The sequence below is a fragment of the Mycteria americana genome, chromosome 1 (assembly GCF_035582795.1).
Source record: "Mycteria americana isolate JAX WOST 10 ecotype Jacksonville Zoo and Gardens chromosome 1, USCA_MyAme_1.0, whole genome shotgun sequence".
Taxonomy (NCBI): Eukaryota; Metazoa; Chordata; class Aves; order Ciconiiformes; family Ciconiidae; genus Mycteria; species Mycteria americana.
In genome coordinates, this window is record NC_134365.1 from 135,353,751 (window position 1) to 135,373,547 (window position 19,797).

General features: G+C 41.2%; 1 long non-coding RNA gene across 1 annotated transcript in view; it reads right to left on the reverse strand.

The window, feature by feature from the left end:
* LOC142418925 (uncharacterized) overlaps positions 1–19,797 on the reverse strand; it is a 61,680-nt gene that overhangs the window by 3,646 nt on the left and 38,237 nt on the right. Inside the window, exon 2 of the long non-coding RNA XR_012778452.1 lies at positions 7,665–7,876. This is a non-coding gene — a long non-coding RNA (uncharacterized LOC142418925). The remainder of the gene's footprint in view (positions 1–7,664; positions 7,877–19,797) is intronic.

Genomic DNA, 19,797 nt, shown 5'->3' on the forward strand with positions numbered 1-19,797 from the left:
GAGGCTGGGCTAGGTGGCCGTAAGGGCTTCTTTCCATCCAACATTTCTGTGGCTCTGCAATTCCTCTCCCCTTATTTGTTTTCCTGTCTGGGAAGCTAGGCTGCTAGGTCAAGATCTAGCCTTTAGGGTGCCTGAGAGAGGTTTTGCCAAAAACTCACCAGGCCAGATGTGTCAGGGGAGGACAGGTTGTCATTGTCAGTGTTCTTGGGGAAGAGGGAAGAGTAATGATGCATTTATTTTTCTGTCAAAGTATCCACCTGCCCAGCATTAACTTGCATGTTAGGCATTTGTACAGACAGTGAGAACTGTACTTTAGGAAGTAGCAAACAGACTGTTCAGCACCTGGTTGGCAATCCTAACGCATTCTGGCTTTCTCAGGGCCATTGATTCTTAGGCTTCAGCTACAGGTTAAATGCTGCTGTGTTGTGGTCTCTGGATGGGTTGATCAACAACGTCGTTCAACAAGGCCAACTGCAATGTCCTGCACCTGGGTTGGGGCAATCCCCAATATCTATACAGACTGAGGGATGAATGGATTGAAATCAGCCCTATGAAGAAGGACTTGGGGATACTGGTGGATTAAAAATCAGACATGAGCCGGCAGTGTGCGATTGTAGCCCAGAAAGCCAACCTTATCCTGGGCTGCATAAGAAGAAACATGGCCAGCAGGTCGAGGGAGGTGATTCTCCCCCTCTACCCCGCTCTCATGAGACCCCACCTGGAGTACTGCATCCAGCTCTGGAGTCCTCAGCACAGGAAAGACATCGACCTGTTGGAGCGGGTCCAGAGGAAGGCCACAAAAATGATCAGAAGGATGGAGCACCTCTCCTATGTGGAAAGGCTGAGAGAGTTGGGCTTGTTCAGCCTGGAGAAGAGAAGGGTCCAGGAAAACCTTATTGCGGCCTTTCGATATATAAAGGTGGGCTTATAAGAAAGACGGAGAGACACCAAGGCCTGTAGTGACAGGACAAGGGGTAATGGTTTTAAACTGAAAGACGGTAGGTTTAGATTAGACATAAGGAAGAAATTTTTTACAATGAGGGTGGTGAGCCACTGGAACAGGTTGCCCAGAGAAGTTGTGGATGCCCCATCATTGAAAGTGTTCAAGGCCAGGTTGGACAAAGCTTTGAGCAACCTCATCTAGTGGAAGATGTCCCTGCCCATGGCATGGGGGTTGGACTAGATGTAAGTAAGTAAGTAAGGGTCCCTTCCAACCCAAGCCATTCTGTAATTCTATGACTCTATGATTTCACAAGTGGGATCACAGCCTCTTAATAAGGGAGCTATGTTTTTCAATTGAACATGTTTACAGCATAGGAATAAATGAAAGGTAAATAAACAAAGCAATTACCTTTTTGCTTTGATCAAGAAAAAAAAATTTCCATCTACCATGACAGAAATAAGAATCTTGAGCTGATAAAAAGGGGATTTCTGTCACGGAAAAGATAATCTTTTTTTCTTTCAAACTAAATTGAACTCTAAAGCCAGCAGTTATCACAAAATATTCCCTCCTTCAAAAAATTACTTTGTATGACTTCAAATTTTCAGCTCAATAAACACCATTTTGAACCTCTTTTTTGTAGAAAAACAAAGTGTATTTTGAAGTGATAAATTTTTCACTCCAAAACCTTTTTTCTCTAAAAATAACTCCAAACAGCAATCCACTGAAATCTGTATCAATTTAAGAAATACATTTCACTAGCACACTCTTCTTTCTAGAGACAGCTGTTCAACAAATGTTTTTGAACAGCTCTCATGGAATCTAGATGGGGAGTTATGAGGAAATATATCTCTATGTTACGATCAGGACAGTTTAATTGTTAGAAAGCTTTAGCTACAACATGTATGTCATCTCCATCAGGAGACAGAAGTTGAGGTATCCTACCCTCCCTGTTTTATGTGGTCACTAAAACAACATAAAAGTGGCCAAATTTAATTAGCGGAGACACATCTTGTGCAATATGATAAAGCTTATGCACAGAGCTCTTCTTTCTTTCCCAAATGTACTCAGAAGCTACACCCTAATCTTTTAAAATATATAAATATACAGCTATTAAATGCAGTGGTAACCACTTGGAAGAGTAAATCTGCTTCTTTAATGCTCGTCTTCCCCTTTTGTGTCAATATGGGAGAGTAAGAGTGGAGTGCACGTCTCCTCAAGGAGAAATCTTTTTAAATAAAGTTCACTAAGACTTTTACAGGGCTATAATTAAAAGATATTTTAAAAGACTATTTATTTTGCACCTTCTGTTCATGATCTGTTAGTCCTGTACCGCACTCTGAGATCAAAATGCAACATAAGCAGAAAGATTTACCACAGTCCTTTCCACCTCAGTGAAAGATGTCTGTCTCTCTTTTATTTCCCAGCCATTACCATTTCAGCAGAGTGCCTTTATGGGATAATCAAAAGAAAACATCCCGGAAATTTCTGACATAACTTCACTTTTTTTCCCCCCTCCATCTCAAACAAGGGCCAGATGCACACTCTGAGACTGAGTCATAGTGAGGGGCTTTTGGGTTATTTAATTACAGTTTTTAATTAATGTGAGAAAGCTTAACTGATCCTAAATAGTGGTAGCAGTTGACAAATTAGAAGAGCGCTCCATGCCCACAGAAAAGCTAATGCTGCAAGGAAAGCACAGGCAATCAACACTAGTTTGTAATCAGTTACATTTCAAAGAAATAGTTTTTCCAAGTGTCTTTGTGCATGTGGGATCACTATCGTCTTTGAAGTTTAAATCATTTTTAAGATATGGCTAGGGGCAAATTAGATAAGAAGGTGGCTGTGCAATTAAATTAATACTTTGGAAAGCTCATATGGTTATAAGATCCAAATACTTACCCTGATAAAATGCTGCCAACATTTTGAAGAGGTGTACCGACTTATTTTTTACCTATAAGTTTTGTTGCTGACAGATTTGGTAGGTGTATGATTCAATGCTTAGCACTGGTAACATGATTCATCCAGGTTTCTGAACAGTTGTCCAAGATGAAGGCTCCAGTGAAGACTCTAGCACTGTGAATCGACTTCCACAGGACTTGGCCACGCTCGCAGTAGAGCTTAGAGAGCCTTGCTGAGCCAAGGCTTGGTGCTGTTTTCCAGCTCAGCCCACTGAAACAGGGACCAAGAACATCTGCTTGAGGTGGTGCCAGACCCATCGAGTCCCACACATGATCACAAGACTCATTTCTGTACTCCCCTTCACACCCACCGGCCAGGGCCTCTGAGCAGCTGTGCCTGGTGCCTGGCTTCCCTAGGCAAGGGGGGCTGCACCGCAGCCAGGGACGGGCACCACTCAAGAGACAGATGCTCCAGCAACAGCCTCTCCCACGGCACACGGTCTCCCTGGGCCATCTTCGTCACGTTGTCTCATAACATGCCTTCATCACCTGATTAAATGCCTGCCCCCATCAGTGAGCCCAGCGCAGGGTTCCTGCACAGGACTTCACTAACTCAGCGCAGGGTTCCTGCACAGGACTTCACTAACTCGAGAGGTCTGTTGTGATGGACTGTCAGATCCTGACTCTGCATCTCCTTTTAGATTATGTGGGTTTGACTGTCGATCACTCTCGCTGACAAAGAAATCAATTCTCTCCACAGAGCCAAGTGGTTTTGTAAAATGCATTCTGAATCATATCAACCAGATGCCTTTATAAAGCTGCATTTGTGATCAAGACTTGATAAAAGAAAGGGAGTTGCAAACTAAAGTATCTTAATCTTTAAACCTCTTGAAAAGTCAGCTAACTGTATGGAGCAATGGTAGGCAAATGAAAAGGTGGTGTTGTTTCAGCCTGTGTATATAAATCTTCATTTCAGTGAAAAACTCCAACAAAAGTAGTCTCATTTTTAAGGGGAAAAAAAAGATCTCATCTGTGTTTGCAAGACAAAAGAGCCAAAGCTTCGTGCAGACCCCTTTCACACAACCCTCAGGAGCTGAGCCCTATTTGTTTGAGCAGCAAGCGTTCGAACTGTGGTTCACTCCAAGGGAAGTTAGATACCTGTGTTCTTTTGAAAACCCTATTATGTGATAGTTTGCCACTTTGGATGCCTGAGTATTATTAGAAGTCTGCCCTGGTTTGCCTGTCATGTACGCATGGTCAAGGTGAGGAATTATCGCCATTTTCTAGACCTGGAAATGGAGATGCACAGAAGTTGGATTGTTTACCCAGGGAAGCACACAGGAACAGTCCCGCTGGGTTAGAGCAAAGATCCATTCATCCCAGGAGACTGTCCTGAACGGTGTCAGCAATGGAGACTTAGGACAAGGCTGTAAGTAACGTGTCTTGAGTTGTATTTCCCCTGTTTTGCCTTCTCAGCTCCTAGCAACTGTTAGCATAGGGACTTCCTGAGACAGAGTTGCATCCAGTGGACTATGTTCAACAGCCATCAAGAGAGAAGTGAGCTATTGGCTGAGAACAGATCAGATCCAAATTTTTATCCTCATGTCTTGTAGGCTGTAAAGGATGTCTAAAGCCTGGAATCAAGTTCACATTAAGACTGAAATCTCCTGAAGATGAAAGCATGAAACAATTGTCCCCTGAGAAGCTGGAGACAGAACTCAGCCTGGCTTCAGGGACACAAGGTTTTCACATGGACTCTCTCACAGAATTTAAATTTTCCATCTGGAACCTGGATCTACCGAGGTGAGCAGAAGTGTTACAAAACCCCACAGAGCCAGCTGTGCCATTAAGTTTGATATCTATGAGACAGAGCAATGTGAATCACTTATCACCGTCATTATATTCAACACGCTCCGTAAGAGGAATCACTGAGAGCTTTCAAGAGCACTTCAAGGTTCTCTTTACTGCAGTATCTGTTGCAGAGGACTGCATTTTCCATTGTAATGTACTGCTTTAGAATGAATCCCTAGAAGGTAAAAATTTCTTAAGCTATTGTGGTATTATAATTTTAATAAATATTTTCCTTGTTGGTTACAAATTTCCCTAGTACTCTACGCAAGCAAAGCAAGGAAGGAGTTGCTGCAAGCAATGTCAACTAACAACTAACAACTGAAAGAATCAACGAATTCACCTGCCGGGCATCACTCACTCATCAGGTTGGCTTTCATTTACCTAAAACACCCACTAGTGATTAACAGTACTTTATTTGCCCACTAAAAAGAATAAGCACACTTCTGAGAAATTAGCTGTATTACATCTTGTAGGATGTTTGTGGCGGAGGGAGGGGTAGGTTTTGCAGCTCCTTCCAAGAAAACCAATGCCTTTGCTTAAAAAAAAAAAAGTCAGAAAAGCACAGGGTGAGAAACAGAGGACAAGTGGGAATGACACTGCAGCAGCACAGCTCCTTGGAAGCTGGACAAAGTTACAGAAGCATCTCTGGTTTAGCAAGTCACTGCTGCAAAGTGCTAAGCATCTCCATTCCTGCTGGAGTTAATGGACACCCAAAATCCTGAAGGAGAATAAATACTTCTAAACTACAAACTCTTTTACTCAGCTCTTTCTTTTTGCTGAAGCAAAAAATCACTGAGTTCAAAACCAGTGAAAAGCTGATCCAACAGCTTATGCAAGTGAGTTTCTTGCCAAAAGAAGGAGTGCTGGAACAAATGAATAACTTAAGGAAAAATGGGAATACAGTGGTAACATCTAAAATGATTTAACAACATGTCTGAGCCCATTAAAAAGATGGTATTTTTTACTAGACTAGAGAACTGAAGCATCTATTTATATTTCAAAATAAAAAGCAAAACCTAAATGTCCTCTTGGCAATTATTAAGCAGTTGCGTTTATTTCAAAAGAAAAAAAATATTATATTTATATAGCACAATGCAGTACCATGTAAAGATGCCCAGAGTAACCCTTAACACTGGATGTTGGAGAAGGCTATTGCCAAGCGAGCAAGGAGATTATCGATGCAAATATAACCTCCTGCTGCTTAGGAAGGGTAGTGAACCAAGGCAGGGTCATGCTGTGACGACCAGGTCCCTTCTAGAATCAGAATTACCTTGTAGAGAACTGGTGTGAAAATTTCTGGATGGCACTGCCCTTTGCTATGCAATCCCAAAGGAGGCTATGTTCATCTAGACATTTTATCCAAACCTCTTTCTGGTTTATAGACGTTTCCGAGCAGTCTTCTAGACATTGTGTTTGGTTTTCCCTCTTTGCTATTATATCTCTCTGTGTACATTACTCAACATTGAAGGGGGACAAGCTCATAAAATGCAACTGATGCCTGTCCAAGCTAAAAAACTTTGGGTATTTCAAAAACAAGCAAATAGAAAAACTATCAAGTGAATGTATTTAGGCTCTTGTGACAATCCACACCATTCATAAACTGCGTGTCTGCAGTCCCTGTGGGAGTACTGGCCAGGAAGCCAACTCCATTTTGGATATGCAGACCTTCACCTTGACAGACATCCTTTCATCTCCATCTTCAATGTAAATTCCCAAGAGCTGCTAGCACAAACCTAAAAACAGAGACTCACTAAGTCAACTGGCTCCTTCATAAAAACATAAACATCTTGGACAACACAACAGGAGGGGATTGATTTGACCGATCACTTTGCAGCGCTCCTTGGCAATGAAGCTACCTGGCCGGGATTTCCATCCCTTGGGGAGCCCGATCAGGGTGTCTCGTGCCAGTGACACTGTGCTGAGATCTGCTGGAGGACGTGTGGGTGCAAAAGAAGATTTTGACAGAGAAAAGACTGTTGAAACGAAGCTGCTTTAGACAAGGGACAACACAAGAGGTAGAAAAAAGTGGATGAGCTAAGGGAGAACAATGAAAAGCTAAATTTGACACGCATGCGCATACTTTTTTTAATTACAATTTTTATAATATTTCTATGAAAGACAGACATAATTTTTCAATGCACTCCATGACTAGTCTTTGCACAGAGATTTGCCCTTTCTTGCTCTCTCTTCCTTCTGAGATCCTAACAAGCAAAAATGCTGTTTGCTATAACCTCATCTCTTTCCTGAGTATGACTCCACTCACCTTAGTTCCAACAACTAAAGTCCCAAGATACCTTGGTTAGAGGCTGGAAGAGGAGCAACAGTCATGGTAAGACTCAAGGCTAATTCTCCTGATTAGACCAACATATTTCCCCCCCTGCTGGTCCTAAGGTCCTCTGAAAGCCACCAGCAGACGTAGAAAACCTCACCAACAACCTCCCTGTACAGTAGCCCTACCTCCTTTTCCCAGGCATAACCGCAGGCAAACAGCTAACATCTAGCCACAAATTTTTGCTAGCATCCAACTTCAAGATACTTGAAAAACAGAGAAAAGTGATTTAGATAGATTTGATTTCTGCAATAAAGAAAAAAAAGATCATTTATCTAGACGTACAGGCTGTATGTTATTCACTCTGACCGAAAGCCACCTTGTTCACTGTCTCCAAAGCATAAGGATGTATTTCCTTTCGCAAGTGTTGTAGAAATACTGCTCAGGCATATCTCCATCTTCTTCCTTTTCTTGCTTTTCACAGTTAACCTCATTCATACCTGGCAATACTAGTTTCCCCTTTGGAGGTGGCAGTTAGTGTAACTGCTGGAAAAAATAAAAACAGCGCTGGAAAGTATGGCCTGAGGAGCCAAGAACATTGAAAGTCACAGACATGACAGAAAGGTAGGCAGGGCATGCTTGTAGGAGGAAAGTCGAAAACCAGTGGGTTTTCATGAACTGTGGAAAACAGCTACATACTTACCAGCTGAGGACATGTTGTATGGTACAGAGTAATCAATAACATGCCAGATGTGTTTGCCCTCCAAGTCATATTTCCTTTTGTGCACTTTCCTTCTGTTTGTAGCAGTGTGCAGACTGATCCAGGCTACTTGAATGTTTTCCTCTTGTGTCTTCCTATTTCCACAAGATCATTTCAGCAGAGGCATTGCCACTCTTAGCAAAAGCAAACTGTTCCTGTTTGTATCAGGCAAACCAGACGGAGAAAACAAATCATTAATTTATGACTTAGAAGATACATTTTTATGACAGGACTTTGTAACACCCTACACTTCTTTTTTTAATTTAATTTTTCATGACATTTACGAGCAGATAGGAAAATAAAATTAGAAACAGGAGATTCCTCACAGTGGCGGCGTGCTGTCCCCAGTCCTCAGGCTGCAATTACAGATCCTCTTCTGCCAGCAGCAGCCACAGGTAAAGCTGTTCCTGCTCCCCCCATACTCTCAGCACCCTGACGCTGGCGGGTGTGAGGGATCAGGGCTGCCTGGTGGGGAAGGAGGGGCAGGGACAGGCATTTGGGGACAGCAACACCCTTACTCAGCTGAGCAGCAGCAGAGCCGTGTGCCTGGCCGCAGCCTTGGCCAGCAGGGATCAGTCTAGTCCAGAAATCCCATCCCGGCTTTGGTTCAGGATGGTATCGGACAGCGGGTGACCTGTCCTTCCCCATGCTCCTCTGCCAGCCTCGACGGAGGAGAGGCACTAGTTTTATTAGCCTGACGTAAACATCCCTGACTGTTTCCAGCATTTGGCAATGCTTGGGAAGGGAGCCAGGATTTTCACCCTCCTGTGCACTGGCCGTGTTTAGTGCTTCACACGGGTACACCCGCAGTGTCCTGCACACGAGTGTTGCACCCTCTTGCTAGCAGGGGCCTGGGAGCGAGCATTTGGGGTGACTGCCAAGCGCCCTGGGCTATGGGAGGGGTCCCGTTAGCCTGCGACAGCTCCGCAGGCGTAGGATCGCTCCCTTGCAAATAGCCCAGGGTCTTACACTTGCAAGATTTCCCAACGGCCAGGGGAGGAAAAGCCTGATCAGAAATATTGCCTGTCATGCTTTAACAAGGTGGAGAGCCTCTCCATCTCCACTGTTGAATAATTCCCATAGCAAAAGAAAGCGTGTGCGCTCTCTCTCTGCTGCCACAACTCCTCTAATAGCTTCACAGAGCAAATGATTTGTGAATCTCTGAGTTCTTTGGATAGCCCTTCTTGTTTTTTTCATGGACCTCTGTGCATCATGGTTATTAATCACCCGATTCATTGATAATGCTGATGCAGAGAGAAGGTTATGAAAGTACGCACACTTTGGAAACTGGATCTCATTTTTGGGTTTGTTTGTAAAACTGCTCAGATTGTGGGAACAGTGACAGGCTCTAAGAGGGCAATTTAATTTTTTAAAGTCAGATGAAGCGGCTGCTGCCTTTAGTTAATTGCCAACTCTATTCTTCAGCACTAAACAGAAAACAAATTCTATTCTATTTCCCATAACGAGCCAATTCCAATTAGGGCAATTACCATGGGATAATTGTAGACTACCTATGGTTAATTAGGGCTCCACTGTGTGTTTACAACACTCCAGGGGTGTAAATATTTTATGATAACCACAGTTTCATACATTGTTACCACTTAATTTAATATATTACATCATTGTTATTGGGAGGGTGGGAGAGAAAAAGAGGCAAAACTTTGAAACACGATAGCAAAAGCTGTAACGGGCTCTTTCCCCAGTAGTCAACCACCCTGCCAGATAATGTCATTACGCTGAAAGATTCCCTTTTTTTAGGCCATCTTATGTTCACTCAGCAGGAAAAACAAGTGCACCACCATCAGCACTGGGCTTTGAACTTCTGAGCTTGTTGATGAGAAGAAAAGCAAAGGGAGCCAGGAGACGGTGTTGGGCCCAATCCTTCCTGCGCAGCCCCGTCTCTCTGGGGCACCGTGCTGGTGGGACAGCAGGCACCCGTGGCCTTGCTCCACTGAAAAACATTTCATGAAACACAATCTTATCAGGATGAAACAGAGAAAGAATGATAAATATCTGCAAGTTTTACTTGGTATGAAACGTTGTTGGCTGGTCTCCTTGGAAATGTGAGTGTTTTCATTTAGTCATTATCTCATCGAAAATGTGACATCATGAGAGGGAAGAGAGAGCGAAAGCGAGCGTTCAACTTCTGGAGAAATTTCACTTGCAATCAGAACTGAGACTGGGAATATAAAAGCCAGAGAAACCCCTCAATTTGCTAATTGGCCCCTCAAAAAATTGTCCTGTGTGCAGAAATTAGCATTTAATAGAACAAAGAATGTTCCCCAAAGCATGTCCATGTGTGGGGTGTGAGCAAGTGATTTAGTTTGCCTGTTGTGTAGTGTAACTCTTGATCTATTAAAGCCTTTCTCTAAACATATGGAAGTTCAGAATCCCCATCCCAGGAAACAGGGAAATTTTAAAAAATCAGTTCCTTCCTCTTCACTATACAAGAAAATACCCGTGTCTAATATGGTTTTGGTGTGAGCGTTCATTGTAGTTTCCAGCTTTATCAGCACTTTATGATAAAATAATCCCATTCATCTGTAAAGAAAAAGTTTAGTCAAAATTTTACTATATAAACTTTCTCACAAAAGAGCCCTAACCACAATTAATAACTCTCATTGCCAGTCTCTTTCAAGATAACCTCCCATTCAAGAGACAACCAAGACAACTGCTGATTTTCTTCTTCACTTAAATTCTTCTGTTCTCTGAATAATGCTACAACTAATTTGGAAATGTTCTGCTTGAGTATCTCTGGTGTTCTTCAGAAGGGAAAACTAGGTTTGCAGCACAACTGGTGAAAGCTTCTTTGTATGCCAATACTAATGGGCATTTTTGCTGCTGATTGCCTTCCATTGACTTCCAGCCAGGACAATAAATCAGACACGTATTACTATTAAATTCCTGAGTATAACTCCGCAGTTAGATGAAATGATGAGAATTATAGACATCCATGAGAACGATAATGTTTTATTCATGCTATGCATCTAACTGCTGGACTGTACAAACTGGGGAACTAAATGTGCTTCATCTGCCCCATTTTCTGTGGACGCAGGAGAAGGGTGGGACCGCTGTCAGCAATTTGTATCTCCTCTGGAGACAGCCCCAGTACAATTCTTGACCTATAAGTATGGCAGTGATTCCAGGTCCCCTATTTAGACATAGCCTCTGGGTCTATCCCAAACATGAATCACTGTTGGTGACAAAATGCACTGTGTGCATTCCCTGGCTTGTTACCACTCTCTTATCCCTTGTGAAGGATTATTTCAGAATTATTTCACAATCCCTAAATATAGTATAGTCATGCTTACAATTTCGGTGGTTATGAAGAAATCTTCAAAAGCACAGAACCTTTTAAAGTCATACCGTACTGGCTGCCTGCATCTGTGGGCAGCCTGAAACAGCACTATTGCCAGCTTTGTGCTGCCTGGTTCATTTTGGAAACACCAAAGGATGACAATTTATATGAAAACTTTTTGTTACGTCTGAGTTATTGATGCTAACAAACTTTGAACTGATTTGGGGTTTTGCTCATTTTCAAAAAACCTCCCATATCAGACATTTTAGATGCTTTCTAGCCAGCTTCCAAAACCTACAGCCCACCTTTGGCAACTTCATCAACTGAGTTAGGACTGTCTTCAAGAGAATTTAAGAGACACTAAAGATTTAATTGTGGGTCAGCATTAAAAAACTTTAAATCAGGGACTGTATTGTATTCTTAAACTACTGTATGCATTCAGTATTCAAACCATGACAGAGTATACACTGTGCAAGTTGTAGTATTCCTCTGTTTTGTATTTAATTTAAAATTTTTAAAAGTTTTCAAAAATTCAGTTAACGTTGCTGTCATTGCAGCAATGTTGCTATTGCACTTAATCCAGAGATCTCACAGGTAATTACAATCTCATTTGCTTCCAGGACTTGACTGAAGGCCAGCTGAGGCACTGGCGTTCTTGACTACTTGCGTATTGGGAAGAGGCAACAGCAAAGAAATGGCAGTCATTTAAGAAGCTTTGCCAAAGGTGGACAGGAGAGGCATTAACCGGGGTTAAAGGGCTGTCCTTTGTGGAAAGAACGTATTGCAGGAGAGGCGTGCTGCAGGACGGCAGAGGTCAGGCGGAGCGGATCACGGCTGAGGCATCTCAGAAACTGGCTAGTGAGTGAGACAGAGCCCTAGAGAGCAGGTCCCTGCAGCCGCCCCTCACCTTCCCTGAGCATCACCAAGGCCTGCCGCCTTATCGGGAACGTGCTGGCCTTCCATGAAGCCTGGCAGCTCAGGAAACAGCCTGCCCGTTTCGTTCTGTTTCCTTATGGGTTCACACCTTGCGCACAACGTGAATCTAAACTTCAGGTTCTGAAGGTATTTTATTAGATTGGCTGCTAACTGTAGCAACTAAGTGAAATGTGCTTTCAATGCCAAAGAAAATGAACAGCTGCATTAAGCACTTACAGCTCCATCTTGAATAAGATTAACTAAAGTTACCTGACAGTCATGTTTTTCATTCCCACTCCTCATTAAAACTTCAACATTAGTTGTTTGCCACAAGTAAAGTCTTAATTAAATATGCAAGTGATAAGTGATTTATTTCAAAGCTAAAACTAACGATTCTTACAAGAAAGCCGGAAGCTCATAAAGATCAAATCCACCTGATCTAATCACATTTCCCTTTCTTGAACTCATCCTACTTTTTAATAGCTTAAATCACCTCTGAAGGAGAAAAATAATCAATCCACACACGTCTCTGGAGCAAAGCAGAATTATTTTTAGATTGCACTTTGTGGCTAAAGCTATAACATACTGTTCTGCTCTGAGAAAGCACTCCATAAATGTGGCATCACACAGGTCTGCTTCAGCGAATTTATCAGCTGTTCATTTCTGAAAGAGCAGGAATAATCACAATGAATTAAACTTTTGCAGAGTATACTTCCTTTAAACATTATTTTATGGCTATACCAAAGATAAAGGCCAGTAAACAGTTGAGAAGTTAGTTATAATCTCAGGAGGGTAACTGTTGTACACAGCCAATCCTCTTAAAAAATCAGGAGGAGGTAGATAATGGAATAACTGCCATATGGATACACTTTTGAGGGACTTTAAAAAATACAGCAAAAAAGAAATCGCAGGAAGGAAATCTTTATACATAGTCAAGAAATACTACACAAGAGATTTGCAAAACAGTCAGCTGTCATTACTAAGAAGCTATCAGATCGTAAGCCTAGGCAAATATCTCTATAAAAGTGGGTCACAGGTGAACAGATCACACTTATTTGGGATATATAAAGGAGCAAGGGAGATAAGGAGAGGAAAAACACGAGCCTGATCCTGGTTTATTTCATCTCTGTGCTCAGAGCAATACTAGAATATAAATGCAGGGGGCAATATGGCTTTAAGGTAGCTTCTACTTCTATTTAAAGGCAACTTTGAAAATAATAGAAAATGACAGATGCAGAGAAAACAGAAACTCAGCAAAATGTGAGCCCCATACTCAGTGCTCTCCTGGTCCGTGTAAGCCAAGCAGGTGGCTGTACCAATCCATCGGCACCATGCGCTAACTATTCACTCGTTCCCCAAAACCACCCTGGTCAGGCTGCAGTTCCTTCGGATGTGCCCAGGAGCAGCCAGTTCTTCCCAAAAAGTTTCCATTTCATATCTGACTCTCCCTCCTTAGCACCATTTTCAGCCGCCTTTGACAGCCATGCTCTGGAGTCTTCAAACCTCCTCCAATCTCTTCTCTTAAGGGAAGCCAAGCCCATAAAATACAAGCCTTTCACCCCCAGAAAAAGCTGTGTTGAGTATTGAGCAGCAGGAGGTATTGAGAAGTATTGAGCATAGCAGGACAAGGCAATTATAGATAAAGCTGAAAATATGGCCTGTAGTGGACTTTATATACAAGCTGTGTTGACCCATTTTAATGAAAATGGGAGATAGTTGATGAATTACATAATCTCTATACCTCCTACTGCCTGCATGGCTTAACTTGCCAAGTACTCGGAGCTGTTGAGCTATTGTTTGCAGAAGTAAGGGTGTGGGTGAGTTACACTCCTTCATGCCAAGTGAAACATTCCCTTCGCTCTCCCCTTCAAGTCCTAATGTGCTCTGACTATATCGGTAGATAGAGTGAATACTTTTTGTCTTCCAAGGATCTTCCTATTTATCTGTCTTTCTAAACTTTGCAAATGCTCTATTGCATTTCAGAGCAGCTGCCAGCATGGACCTCTACAAGCATCACTTCATTATTTCTCAATTACACAAACCATATGTCTGAAATTGCTTGGCTAACTTTATTATGTCCATTATTTTTTAAAGGGTTTTTAATTATATCCCCTGTTGTCTTAGGTATCCAGCCTTTTAATAGAAAGCAAATTTATAAAATTAATTTCACAACAGGCTACAGCAGCAGTTGTATTTCTCAAAAGACCAAAAAGAATGGGATGTTTTTGTCTATACAGTAACACAGATCAAAAGACAAATGTGACACATCAACATGTCAAACTGTGACCACAGTAGGCATTGCAATCATTCTTTTATTTTAAGAGAGAGAAACACTTAAAATAGCTTTTTAAAAAAATCAGTTTAGTTCCTTGGTATTTTGAAGACTGTTCTATACAGTCCAAAGACAGAAGAAAGATTGGGCACGTGAACACTAGTGTAACTCAAATCAAGAAGTATACTCGTATAGTCTAAACAACTAGTGGAGAAGACAGGTTTTTCTAAGGCAAAGACTCAAGAAGATGCAATTTCCATGAACTGTGAAAAGAGCTGCAGTAGAGCTGCAGTAAACTTTATAATGAACAACCTCACTTAGACCTTATAATAAGAGAAAACAAAATAAACGAAATGCCTCTTCTATCATATAAATGATTGTCGGTGCAGCAGTAAATAATACACCTTAAAAGTTAAAGGTGAAGTGATTTCAAATTTTTTATGCCTGTAGAAAATACAAGTTTTGTTGATTATTTGCCACTGACATGCTTTTCTTGAGCTAAAGATCCCATTTTGCTAGTCATGATGGATCGTGTCACTGCGAACTAAAACTTGCAGAGAAAAGACCTAAATAACAACCAGGCAGTTCATAAAGAGAGTGCACAATCCACTTGCACAAAGCAAAATAGCAAGCGGAGTGAGTCGTACTTACGCCTTGCTGAAGATATATGCTATGGAAAAGAATCATTATAGTTTAATAAAACTATAGGTCATATGGATCTGTTTATGAAGCCACTAAATTCTGACTCTGAAAGTGGGGAATATTGTGTAGCTACAGATGCTAAACTGCATCATGACAAATGTGTGAACTATTTTCACCCTATTATATGTAGTCAGGAACCAAAGCATCATACCCTGAGCTATGCTCCAAGATGATGGAGTCATGTAAACCCATCTGATAAAAACGTGGCACTCGGCACTTAGCTAGAGGCATTGCACCTTCAGAGGAGAATCTTTCCAGACATTTAAGAGTCTTGGACCTAGAATATGACAGCTGGATCTTTTCACCACGTATATCATGTATTTTCACTTGTGTATCATGTCGGCTTCATAGTCTCGTGCCATTTTCCTTTCTCTGAGAAATTTTGTTCTGAAGTTCCTTTTGTATGTCATCAAGATCAGCTTTCCATTACACAACAACCCATACCTCAGTCTATCACTTGGATATTTGTATTACTTGCTACTAGCAGTGCAGTGCTGGAAACCATAATCTATATGTGCAGTGATTTGAGAAATCTACCTATGTTCAGATGCAATTATACTATCATTAGCTTTAAAACTGAAGTATTGTGGAAAATTGCTGGGTGAATATATATTTATTTTTGTGGTCCTTAAATGCTAGTGCTTTTTTTTAGGGGTGGAAACATCCTATGACAAAGGTTTAAGTCAACCCAGCAAAACCAATTTTCTCCTTCCAGACAAAAAGAGAATGTAGTCTAGAACAGAGGAAGAAAATCAGTACCCAAAGAAAAAAGCCAAGCGTTGGAAAGGGAGGTTCATAAAGCTACATTAAAATCTTGTACACTGTATGTATTTTGCAGTATTGGGAACTGTCTATTCTAAAGAATTTATTAGTGTATTGAGGACCCTCTTACTGAATTTACAGCTTCTAATGTAATCAGACAATATTTTCTTTGTAACACTGATTACTTTTTACTGTCTATGCACAGGTATGTATCTGTCTATTTTTATAGACCATTCAGTACTATATATGATCAGCTCAATTCATATCATTTCCAATAGCTTGTCCATAAAAAAAACCCAAATAATAAAAGTAAGAGGGAAATCCTGTTTCCATTAAAGTTAATGAATACTTTGCTATTGTTTCCAGCGCAGGCAAGATTTCCTCATAAAAGAGAACACTTACATAAACACAGTTTGATTACTTGGCAGAGTCACACAATAGTATCAGTATCTTTGCTCACAGTTTTAAGGGGAAGAGAGATCTTCTTCCAGTCATTTTTAAATTTGAACTCTATATGATGCCATTATGAAAGTTTTAGGTATTTTCCAAGTAGCTGGGATATTTTAGAAAGGAAAGAAGTCAGTGAAGAAGCCAACTAAGATATATGAGACAATCTTGTTTTATTGCATTTCATCTTTGATAATCCAGTGATATATATATCTACTGTCATTACTATAAAAAGATTTCAGTGCTATCAATTTGCTACAAATCCCCTGTTGGAGAGTTGTTTTTATTGCCAACACACCCAGCTGATTGGTCAGCTGACAGCTAACAGCTGAAAAATTCAGGTTTCATCAAATGAGGGGATAGAAGGCAAATCATGGGATTAGCTTTAAACGATTCTTCTGGTGTTCCTATATATCTCAGTATTTGTCAAGTGTATATTTGTGCTGCTGAGGACAAGTCACTTAAATCAAATTCATCTTCCACTGTTTTATCCATATTCCTGCAAGGACAAGTGCAGACCTCTGCTCCGGCATGAAATATGTAAGAAAAACTCCCTGATCTCAGTAGTGGGGGGCATGAGATTGACAGAAAGGAGTGAGCTCAACTGCCTGAGCTCTAGCGTAATGCCCGGGGGGATCAGTAAGGAGCAGTCTAGCTGAAGGTAATCTGGTGTGGACTTCAATTATGCTCTGTCTCACCTTTTCTGTAGCTCCTAACTCCTCCCCTGAGAAGCAGCAAACCAAACTAAAAGACACAACTAGATTAGATGCAACTTGATCTTACCTATAGCTGTACAGCTGAAATTGCTGTAGCAACAGTGCAGCTTAGGATGTCCCACTGAGCCCTGTCCTCAAAAACCAGAATAAAATTTGAGACTCTAACTCCCAGCACTAAAAGGCATCAATAATAGAAGTGCCTGCTGTGTGTTAGCAAAAGGGATAAAATGTCTGAGAGTGCAAAACCTGACAGTAGTAAAACAGACAAACATACTCGCCATGTTATTCTCCAGATAGGCAACAGCAACTCTACAGGTCTCGTCAAACTATCCTGTAAAATGGCATTGAATTTTAGGTACCTTGTTGCCCAGATTAGCAGAACTGATATGATGAAAGACAGACATGTAGAGAGACTGACAGTCAAACAGAGGAAAAATAAGCAATAAAAATAAACTTGTGGAGAGCATGGAGAGGAAAGGATCTTACACTCCAGAGAGGGAACATAGGTATGCTAAAGAGTACATAGAAATATGCTTAAAATGCTAGTACTATAACATGGAAAAGAATATTCGGATTTAAAATTAGTCTAGCTTCTAACAGTCAATTCTGTCATTCTTATAAATCATTGTCCAAAAAAAGTGCTAAACACATTTTTCAGAACTTACTAAACAAGACATATTTTGGTGACCCTGAAAAACTGTTTGGAGTAGAGTTTCATTAACATGCAGGTAAAAATGATGACCCAACAGGATCAGTCATTGCTAATTCATCCAGTTCTGCTATATATCCCTGAAGTAGTATATAACATCCTTTACATTTTATACAAGTCTGACATCATGTGATAAATACTCCTGGGAACAAAATGGATGGATCAATTAGCCATCCATAGCTCCTTATTATCTGTGTGCATTTTCAGTTTTTTATAACAACATGAAAGCCATAAAAATGACAAGGCCCATTTTATAGATATTTATGGGTAGATGGTCCATCTAGAGAAAGAACTGCTCCCTGCTATCTGGGATAACATGGCTTACATTTAGCAAAACCTACAGTTTACACTTTTCAATATTCATAGAAATACTATGCACATAGTGTGCATCATCAACAGTAAGGAGGTTTTTTGATAGATCTAATAGCTTTATAAATAAAGTATATATTTTATATATCTTATAAATATAAGAGTATGTATATGTACACCTGAATCAAGTATTATTACAAATGTCATTTGATTTCTTCCTGAGACAGGAACCATTTACGATGTCCAAGACAGAATTGAACCATGTCAGACTATTTCTGTGCTTCCTGTAAAATTTATTTCTTACTGGTTAAATAAATAAATTATCCTCTAATCTGACTGAGCCATTATTTAAACAACACTTCACTGTGGACAGTTGACTTGTTCTCTTTTCGTTGTTGTTGTGAATTTGATTGATTAGAGATTGGGGGGTGCAGGGGGAATGTGGCAAGGGGAGAGTTAGGGAATGGTAATCGTGTGTGGATCCCAACTGAGCTGCACTAATTCTGGGTTCCCCACTCACACTAAGTTGCCTGAAAACCAGCAAGCAACAGTTAAGTTGTTTCATCTGTATTCTACAATTTGAGTGACTTTCATAAAAATTAATAGATGATCCAAGCAAGGAAAATTAGCTGTTAAAATGCAGAGGGAAAGGGGTTGAGTAGGCAAGTCTCCTTCAGACAGACCACAGTACAATCCTCAGTGGTTACTGACTCAATCTACAGCAAGAAAAGTAGCTTCGTGGCCGGGAAGAATAGTCCTTTTGCCATCTTGCTTGCATTTACAGATGAAAACACAGCCCAAGCATTCAGCTGAGCAACTTTAGTTTGGTCCATTATGTCTCCCAATTCAAATAAGAATCTATTTATGATTAGTATAACTTTCTCAATTAGACTTTCCTATATACATTCTTAGCATACACAAGGTATTGGAGAGAACAGTTGAAGAGCCAAGGGGAAAACTGACTGAAGAAGTCCCCAAATTAATATTAATAGAATGTAAAACTACAGCAGTATCTGCCTCCTTGAGCTGTCTCTCATTTTCTGTTAGAGGTGTACCTGAGCAGTCCCAAGGGCTTAAATAGGTGGAGCTGGCTCCTCTGGCTTCCCTGGCAGCTGATTATTTCGCAGTCATTGCAACAGCTGATGTTTTAAAACTCGCAGGTTGCATTAAAAAAACAGATGGGTATTTTATGCCTCCAGTTTGCTTTCACTGCAGCGCAACTCACCGTATAATCTTCCAAACTGGAAATGATCATTCATTATGGCTGGGGGAAGGGAGGAGTTTAAAAAGATAATAGACAGAAAGGACCATGAAATATCAGTTGCACGATTGCCATCTCTCAGAGGAACCCTGATAAGGAAAACAGCTTAGAAAGCACTTTGAAATCTTCCAGTGGTAGCGCAAACTGTTATTACTATTATAATTTCCCTCCCTCCCGCAAGCTGGATGGCTTAGTCACTGGAAGTCAAAATGACTCAACGAACGGGCATGTGTTTGTGCCTGATTGCAGGCACGGAGAAACCTCAGAAGATCCCTGGCTTTAGCGAGGAAACTGAGGAAGGAATTGGTGTGCCGGTGCTGCTGTGCTCCCAACGCCTCTCCCAGACCTCTGGAGCAAAGCACGGGGGCTTAAAAACTACTCCAGCAAAGCTTGGTGGTTTTGTTTCAACCGTTGTGTGTCCCTGAGGGCTGAAGCAAAGCACTCAGAGGAGAGGAAACCCAGAGCAGGGCCTTTCCCAGGACAGGTCCTCCAGCACTTGGGCCACGCTGAGCCGCTCAGACCCAAACGGTCTCATTTTGGACGTGGGCTTTGGAGTCAGCCTAGAGAGCCATCAGAGGATGGTTCAGCCAGCTTGTGACAAATGGACATTAGAAATAGGCTCAAATAATCCTTCCCATGGCTCTCCCAACCCTCGCATTGTCATTTTGCCTGTGTAACAGGCACC